General features: G+C 42.5%; 2 non-coding genes across 2 annotated transcripts in view; both read left to right on the top strand.

Annotated features, from left to right (window-relative positions):
- Nucleotides 1–6,711: 6,711 nt before the first annotated feature.
- Nucleotides 6,712–8,700, top strand: LOC143206316 (small subunit ribosomal RNA). The gene has a single exon (XR_013008299.1). It is a non-coding gene; the product is annotated as a small subunit ribosomal RNA (ribosomal RNA).
- A 708-nt stretch (nt 8,701–9,408) lies between these two features.
- Nucleotides 9,409–9,529, top strand: part of LOC143206315 (5.8S ribosomal RNA) — a 155-nt gene continuing 34 nt past the window's right edge. Inside the window, exon 1 of the ribosomal RNA XR_013008298.1 lies at nt 9,409–9,529. This exon is cut by the window's right edge and continues 34 nt beyond it. This is a non-coding gene — a ribosomal RNA (5.8S ribosomal RNA).

Below are 9,529 nucleotides of genomic sequence, written 5' to 3' on the forward strand. Positions count from 1 at the left end.
TATATGCTGACCAATTAAAACAGAACAACGTATCTATTCAACTAAAGAAAACAACGGTTCTTTTCAGAGCCACAAATTTACTAGCATAAAAAAAGAAATTTATTATTCGAAAATGGACTAAGATGACGTTAAATTTTATTAAATATCTGCTCCTTTCATCTAAGATTTACTTGTAAAGTAACAAATATACTGCATTATAATAGACGATCGTAATATAAAAAGATAGATAAAGTTTAAAATAAGATTTCATAATAAATGTTAGGTTAATGACAAGAATGTAAATGATGGTGAACAATCGAATACCGAATCTTCGTTGAAGCTTTAATATAGTTTTCCTTTAGAGAGAAAATACTCCGAGATAAACTTCGCGTCGATGAGCTTGGAGAATCCTTAAGATTTCAAAGAAGGTACGGTAGTTCTACGCACGTATGTATGGAGATCGCGTTCCATGTATTTATTGACTTTAGATAACTATTTATGAAAACAGATTTCAACTAAAGAAGCAAAATATACTATAATATATATGAGCATTGTATCGATACAGAAGGGTTTGACACGATATTCTTATAGACGTCTCGATATCGTTGCTCACCCGATACGTTCGATTGTAACCCAGAGTTCGGATGGTGTTAAGAAACCGTTAAATAAGAAGTATATTAGTATAGGATCGGTTAATTTTCATGTCATTGTTTTCTTACAGTTAATTCGACAACGGTACGTTTCGATATAGATTCGTTTTGGACAACGAACAATCTGTACCGCATCAATTAGGAATAATATGTCTCGTTTCTCCAATAATAGCATTAGATCTGTACGGAATTGCATTTATATCAAAAGACGATATATCGGGGGACGTAGATTTGAAAAGATATATTTTCATAGTTATAACCGAAAGTCTATAACTCGAATGTAAATTGGTAGTTTCGACGGAATCGAGAGCAACGCTTGATTTTGTGCTTCCTTCTAAGACGATAGTCAACGTAAAATTTATTGGTAAAGTTTGCTACTTCTACTACGTTTTATCTTTTAACGCCTCGAACATAAATCGTATGATATTCTAAAGGATTTATGTATTTAATATGAGAAATAAGTAAACGGTTCCAAGCTCGATGAACGTTTCGACGAAGCCGGAATATGGAACGTCGTTCGCGCTCGACCGTTCAGTCCTCCGTTCGGCTCATATCATATAGGGTACGCATTAAATGAGAGCGACCGCCAGACAGTTAAAATACGCGAACGAGAAGCATACGCACGTACGTAACTTTGTCAAACGAATCGTGATTAGAACGTTCTTATAAGAAAATTAAGAAATTATATCAGAATGTCGGACGTCGATATTAGCGGACAAGCGGTTTCTCCTTCGTCGAATCAAGGGAGTGGAGGAAATTCCGCCGCCGTTGTTAACGCATCGTCAACAGGCACACCGGCCGGGTCGAATTCATCTTCGGTGTCGGCTACGGGAGCCGCATCAGCTACAGCCGGTAGCGCAGGTTCGTCTGCAGGAGGGAAGAAAGAAAAATCCACTTCGAGCAAGGCGAAGAGTTCTAAATCGAAAGTTAGTCATCCTCCGATCGCTGATATGGTAACGAGTGCAATTAAAGGATTGAAAGAGAAAGGCGGAACTTCCTTCAGAGCTATTAAAAAATACATAGCGGCCAATTACAAAGTGGATGCTGACAAATTATCGCCCTTTATAAAGAAATATATAAAGACGTGGATCGCTTCGGGTGTTTTGGTACAAACGAAGGGCAAAGGAGCTTCCGGATCATTTAAATTAGCGGCTTCGGCACGTAAAGCAGGAGGTACGACAGCCGCAGGTACGAAGAAAAGAAAAACGGCCACTGCCAAAACCGGACAGAAAAATAAACGAAAACCAGTAGGAGGTGCCGCGACAGCTACGACAGCCGGTGGTAAAAAAGCGTCTGCCAAAAAAACCTCAGAGAAAACGGAAAAAAAGACGACCGCCGCCTCCGCCTCAACTAAGAAAACCACAGCTAAAAGTAAGAAAGGTGAATCTGCAACTTTGGCCGAGAAAAAAGCTTCTGCCAAAAAAGCCGTCGAAAAGAAAACAGGAAAGAAATCTACCGCCGCCACGACTACGTCCGCTTCCAATGCCGCCGCTAATAGTTCATCTTCGAAAGCAGCAAAAAGCAACACGGCCGCAAGATCCCCGAAATCGCCTTCCAAAGCGAAAAAATCTAATAAAGCCGGACCTACGAAAAAGCCCAAGGCGCCTAAACCGAAAAGTGCTAAGACGACGACCTCAACTGTTCGTGTTGCCGCTGGTGAAGGTGCGAAAACTAAAAAACCAGTATCACCAAAGAAAAAGAAATAAAACTATTTCTACTACGTATGACGATATATTAAACAGGCGACACATTTCATCGTCAGATCAAGAAGACACGGAGTTGAAAATTACAAATATCCCGACACTCCTGGACGTGCTACGACTTCCCTAAAAAATACGTTCGTCCAAGACCGTATTTTTTTAATAGAAAAAAAAAACGGTTCTTTTCAGAACCACAATATAACTTTATAAAAGAAAGAATATTTATATAATTTATTTATTATCTTATTATTACTTAAATGATTATTTTCTAGATAGAGCCGTAACTAATTAGGGAACCGATCGATCGATACTCTAAAACAGTAATAAAGGAATATTCAGTACAGATCAGATTATTTATAAATTTTCTAGTTAATATTTATTCTTTAATAAGAACGCGTATTCTAACTTCTTTTTTATACGATTTTGTTGGCCCTGAAAAGGACCGATATTAAAGGGCGTATGCAAAACTTTAAACGGTTTGCGTTATCTATTTGGTTTTGCTGTCTGTCTTTTTAGGCAATAATACTGCTTGAATGTTAGGCAAGACGCCGCCCTGGGCAATAGTAACGCCAGATAACAGTTTATTCAATTCCTCGTCGTTTCTGATGGCCAATTGTAAATGCCTAGGGATAATCCTTGTTTTCTTGTTGTCTCTAGCGGCGTTACCCGCCAACTCGAGAACTTCGGCCGCCAGATATTCCATTACGGCAGCTAAGTAAACGGGAGCACCGGCCCCTACGCGTTCGGCATAATTTCCTTTCCTTAGAAGTCGGTGAATACGACCGACAGGAAATTGTAATCCCGCACGATTGGAACGAGACTTCGCCTTTCCCTTCACTTTTCCGCCTTTACCACGTCCGGACATGTTAATCTCGATCGTTGTTAGATACTGCTCACCTTTAAATCAAAAACGGTACTGGAAATTTCTTACAGATCGGCCTGGAATTTTGTCCGCGAGCCAAACTCGTTATATCATACGCGACCAATCAGACTCTAACTCGGGCTATGGGCGGGGCTTAGAAGTGTTCCTTCGAATGTTATAAGTTCTAGAATTAAAGGCATTTTTTTAGTTAAGTACTCTTTGAGGTACGTGAGACGTCGGGATTTTTATTTCGAAATGCCACCGAAGACAAGCGGTAAGGCGGCCAAGAAAGCCGGAAAAGCCCAGAAAAATATCTCTAAGAGCGACAAGAAAAAGAAGCGCAGGAGGAAGGAAAGCTATGCGATTTACATATACAAAGTTTTAAAGCAGGTTCATCCCGATACGGGTATCTCCAGCAAGGCCATGTCGATCATGAATTCTTTCGTGAACGATATATTCGAAAGGATAGCCGCCGAAGCGTCGCGTCTCGCCCATTACAATAAGAGATCAACGATCACGAGCAGAGAAATCCAAACCGCCGTTAGGTTATTGTTACCCGGTGAGTTGGCTAAGCACGCCGTTAGCGAAGGTACCAAAGCAGTCACCAAATATACCAGTTCTAAGTAAATTAATTCACATACCTATGTGTGTTTCAATATACTACTTACCTGCAAAATCGGTTCTTTTCAGAACCACAATTGGATATACATTTTAAAAAATGAAATGTTAAACAGTAGCTGACATTTTATAAAAACAGAATTTTCAGATATATATATATATATTGTAGTTATTGTATTGAATTATATTATATCATTATAATCTGTTATATAGTAAGTATATAGAATAAGTTTTGTAAAAATGGTACGGCCCGAGATTGTTATTTAAAAATAAGGTAAAGTATTTCTGGAGTGACTTCGAAAATATGTGTATTCATTTTTATTACGTTTATGACTATATGATAATTAATTTATTTTTCCTAACTGTGGCTAATTGTGGATTGTGGCTAATTTCTACACGATAAGTATTAATCACGGGAACGTCTCGAAATGAACAAATAGGAACTGTAATTAATCAAGAATTTAGAATGGAACTATCGTCCTAATATAATGAGGATCGTCAAAGAGAAGATACTTTTTTTTTCGTTTACTAGGTTGACCTTGCTTGGGGACAGTGGAACTCAGTGGAAAATCGCTGATGGTGGGTGAGGAGGATAGGCCTGTGGTCAGAATCGATATCTTGGAGTACTTGCAGGTCAGAGGCTTGATTCGAATTTTGATAGATAAAAAAGTCAATTATTGTCGGTCGATTGGAGGAGTAGTGAGTTGGTTCGCTTGGAGCAATAAGCCCAAGTTCCAACTCATCTATTATCCCGGCCGATAGTAATTCTTCCAATAGCTGTGTGGTTGATGGCGTTGAAAATGGCCTGAAAATCTCCTTGGTCATCTGAATATGTTCCGAAGAGTATTTCGCCAATGGAGATCGGGTTCGTGTTCTAGTGGAATCCAGACCAGCCAGACGACTGTTATCTTGAGTTCCCCGTACATGAGTGGGGGGAGGAATTGGTCTTTTGGGTTTGGTTGTTTTTGGAGTAGGTCGGCACTTGCATCCCGAGTAATTTGCGGTGTATGGTTCTCAACAGTTGGTGCATTTCGGCGGGGAATTTCTGTCTTTGGGACTTGACGTAGGCCGGAGTGGCTTTACAGTTGGCCGATGAATGACCGTAGAATTGGCAGTTAAAACGTTGAACGCGCCTGCCGTTGCCGCGCTGGGCTTGGACTTTTACCACCTGATTCATTAGGCGGTCGACCGCGAAGATACGGCGTTCCTCTCGAGGAACCGACCAACATGGATTGGATTGAAACCGAGCTTCATGAGCGCGGTTCGGACTTCGAGTTACCATTACGTCGAGAGAGAAATATAATATATTAGCTGACCCCGCAGACACTCCGTACCCTGTACTCAATGGATAAATAAAGGATTCATTCTATCAAATTCTTCGTTCAAATCACTTTCGAATCATCCTTAGGAACATTCTGATATCGGAAAACCTTATCCGTAGTCGATAAACGATATCTAACGGATGAATTATAGAAAATGGCCAATAAGCGGCAAATATCCGATCGTAAGGGTGCACCATCGTTTCGGCGAATCATTCTTTTGGAATCTTACGTTCTACAAGCAAAACATTTATTCATAGGTATATACCGATAATAACGAACGGGCCGACGTAACAACCTAAAATGTCCTGAAATACGTGAGAACAGTTTTACTCCGATCGCCGTATCGATATGTGACAGTATCCATCCTATGAAGGATCTTTACATTCTACTAGCATAATTTTATGGATCGGAATTTTCCGACTTTTAAAGAACGTGATCGGCAGTCTAGAAACGGCCTGAGGACGTATTAACACGAGAGGTTAAAATTATTGCTTTAGAAGTTCACGTTGTCTAAAGCTAAAGTTTATTCATCGGAACATTCCGATAATAACGAGAACGGGCAGACGTAAAAACGAAAAATTTGCGCAACGTCCGTATAAACGATCTGTTCTAAAACACCCATACATTTCCGATAGCTGGCGAGAGACCCGCGCTTAAATCGTGTGCGCTTCTACGTGGGGCGATACGAGAGACGGATACGACGGGTCGGGTCGACCGGCGCTGTGACACTTTTACCGAGTGGCTTTTGATCAGCGAAGGTGGTATTACATATTATATGTTAATATATAAGATCCGAACCGTATTTTTTTATTTATCTAAATAAAAAGCGTATTTCGTCGTGTTATTATATATTCGTAACGCTCTCGCGATTTTGTATCGTCGTTTCGTTGTTCTTCCTGGTCGGTTTTTTTCGATATATCGGGAAGCGTACGACGACGACGACGGTATCACTGCGAGATCGCGAATTCGGCGGGAACATTCGGCTTCGTTAGAAGAAGATGATCCACGATTCATATGCGATTGGAATTATTATTTTTATGGACGTATCGGTTTTTCATCGGAACGTTCATAAAACAGCAACACATTTTGCGATAGCTCTCTGCTCTCCGAGCGAGAATAAAATAAAAAATCACGAAACGTTTCTCGTACGAGGTTTCCTTGTCGCTTTATATATTTCTATCTAGCGAAGGGTTCGGAGAGAATGTTTTTCGAGGTCTTATAAACGCCGAACGATATTTTGCGGCATCCAATTTTCGACGTAGTCGACGATCGTCGTCGATAATCGAGATAATTGGGTGCCTAGTCGATCGGTTGTGTATAAAAAAAACAAAAGATGTGTCTAAGATGATGATATCGTTTTGTTTTATTAGACAACTAATATTAAAATGTAAGAGCGTGGCGCCTCGGACCGGTTTTTCCGTCGTCTAGGCGCGCTATCATGCACCTCCTTTTTATTAGTCGTCGATATATATTATATATCGTCGTCTTACGCACACGTTTCTTTATAAGTCAAACTTATAAAATAAACTGTGTCTGTATTTGTTTTATCTGCTTCGTGTCGATAAAATAATAAGAACAGTTCCCTGGTTGATCCTGCCAGTAGTCATATGCTTGTCTCAAAGATTAAGCCATGCATGTCTCAGTACATACCGAATTAAGGTGAAACCGCGAAAGGCTCATTAAATCAGTTATGGTTCCTTAGATCGTACCCACAATTACTTGGATAACTGTGGTAATTCTAGAGCTAATACATGCAAACAGAGCTCCGACCAGAGATGGAAGGAGTGCTTTTATTAGATCAAAACCAATCGGTTTCGGGTTCGCGCTCGTCATCGTACAACTTGGTGACTCTGAATAACTTTAAGCTGATCGCACGGTCTCGCACCGGCGACACATCTTTCAAATGTCTGCCTTATCAACTGTCGATGGTAGGTTCTGCGCCTACCATGGTCGTAACGGGTAACGGGGAATCAGGGTTCGATTCCGGAGAGGGAGCCTGAGAAACGGCTACCACATCCAAGGAAGGCAGCAGGCGCGCAAATTACCCACTCCCGGCACGGGGAGGTAGTGACGAAAAATAACGATACGGGACTCATCCGAGGCCCCGTAATCGGAATGAGTACACTCTAAACCCTTTAACGAGGATCAATTGGAGGGCCAGTCTGGTGCCAGCAGCCGCGGTAATTCCAGCTCCAATAGCGTATATTAAAGTTGTTGCGGTTAAAAAGCTCGTAGTCGAATTTGTGTCTCGCGCCGCCGGTTCATCGTTCGCGGTGTTAACTGGCGTGTTTTTCGCGAGACGTCCTGCCGGTGGGCTTAGTCGTGTCGCGTCGCCGTCGCGCGTGCGTTTCGGCGTGCGTGTTGTGCGCGTCGTGGTTACGACGGCCCAACTCAATCCTGCCGCGGTGCTCTTTACTGAGTGTCGAGGTGGGCCGGCACGTTTACTTTGAACAAATTAGAGTGCTCAAAGCAGGCTAAAATTTCGCCTGAATACTGTATGCATGGAATAATGGAATAGGACCTCGGTTCTATTTTGTTGGTTTTCGGAACCCCGAGGTAATGATTAATAGGAACGGATGGGGGCATTCGTATTGCGACGTTAGAGGTGAAATTCTTGGATCGTCGCAAGACGAACAGAAGCGAAAGCATTTGCCAAAAACGCTTTCATTGATCAAGAACGAAAGTTAGAGGTTCGAAGGCGATCAGATACCGCCCTAGTTCTAACCTTAAACGATGCCAGCTAGCGATCCGTCGACGTTCCCTAATATGACTCGACGGGCAGCTTCCGGGAAACCAAAGCTTTTGGGTTCCGGGGGAAGTATGGTTGCAAAGCTGAAACTTAAAGGAATTGACGGAAGGGCACCACCAGGAGTGGAGCCTGCGGCTTAATTTGACTCAACACGGGAAACCTCACCAGGCCCGGACACCGGAAGGATTGACAGATTGAGAGCTCTTTCTTGATTCGGTGGGTGGTGGTGCATGGCCGTTCTTAGTTGGTGGAGCGATTTGTCTGGTTAATTCCGATAACGAACGAGACTCTAGCCTGCTAACTAGGCGCTTTTTGACATCCTAAAGGCCCGCCGGCCGCGTTGCTTTCGGGTTTCGCGGTTCGTGCGCGGTTTTTACTGTCGGCGTACAAACTATTCTTCTTAGAGGGACAGGCGGCTTCTAGCCGCACGAGATTGAGCAATAACAGGTCTGTGATGCCCTTAGATGTTCTGGGCCGCACGCGCGCTACACTGAAGGAATCAGCGTGTCTTCCCTGGCCGAGCGGCCCGGGTAACCCGCTGAACCTCCTTCGTGCTAGGGATTGGGGCTTGCAATTGTTCCCCATGAACGAGGAATTCCCAGTAAGCGCGAGTCATAAGCTCGCGTTGATTACGTCCCTGCCCTTTGTACACACCGCCCGTCGCTACTACCGATTGAATGATTTAGTGAGGTCTTCGGATCGACACGCGATGGCGTTTCGGCGTCGTCGATGTGTAGGAAAAGATGACCAAACTTGATCATTTAGAGGAAGTAAAAGTCGTAACAAGGTTTCCGTAGGTGAACCTGCGGAAGGATCATTACAGTGTGTTGTTATGCCTATATATATATAATAGGTAAACGTACAAGTCTGTAAAAATCATTGTCGAACGTTAAAGAGCCATCTACGAAGTTCGGAAGTTCCGATCGAATTTCGACGTCGTCAACGTAGCTGTTTTCGGGTACCTATAATATATGGTTTTAAAAGATGTACGCCCGAAAGCGGAGATATATACGATGAAGATGTTGTTATATAGGACGACGAGTAATAATCGTCGGCCTACGACGGATTTCGTTATAAATGGACAAATCGAGCGCAAAATAAAACGATTTTGCCAATTATATTTCTAATCGACGTTTCGATCCTCATATCGACGAACATATACGATGATCGGTAATGTGATTAGTTTACGAAAATCTTATCACCCTTCGTTTGTTTCATTCCAAAAGGGTGAGATTTAGTTTACGAAAATATTGCCAAACTATGATCAGCGTATGCTCTTTTGTTGTCGTACGAGGTGAGACGACGAAAATTTACAACGAACGTCACCATTTCGAGTAGTCTGTCTCCGCTCCTCTCGTTGTGTGTAGTGGAGAAGACGAAAATAAACCGTAAGAGCGTTTTAAAGTCGACGGCGGCTGCGAAAGGGGCGCAAGCGCTGTCTATGACGTGAGCGCGCGTCGTCGTCGTCGTCGTCGTCTTATAATAGAAACGTTTCGATATGCGTTTAAAACCTAACTTAAAAAAAGATTACCCTAAACGGTGGATCACTTGGCTCGTGGGTCGATGAAGAACGCAGCTAATTGCGCGTCAACTTGTGAACTGCAGGACACATGAACATCGACATTTCGAACGCACATTGCGGTCCTGGG

This window comes from Rhynchophorus ferrugineus, unplaced genomic scaffold (genome assembly GCF_030347505.1).
Source record: "Rhynchophorus ferrugineus isolate W39M unplaced genomic scaffold, kcgeb_rfMv2 rfM642, whole genome shotgun sequence".
Taxonomy (NCBI): Eukaryota; Metazoa; Arthropoda; class Insecta; order Coleoptera; family Curculionidae; genus Rhynchophorus; species Rhynchophorus ferrugineus.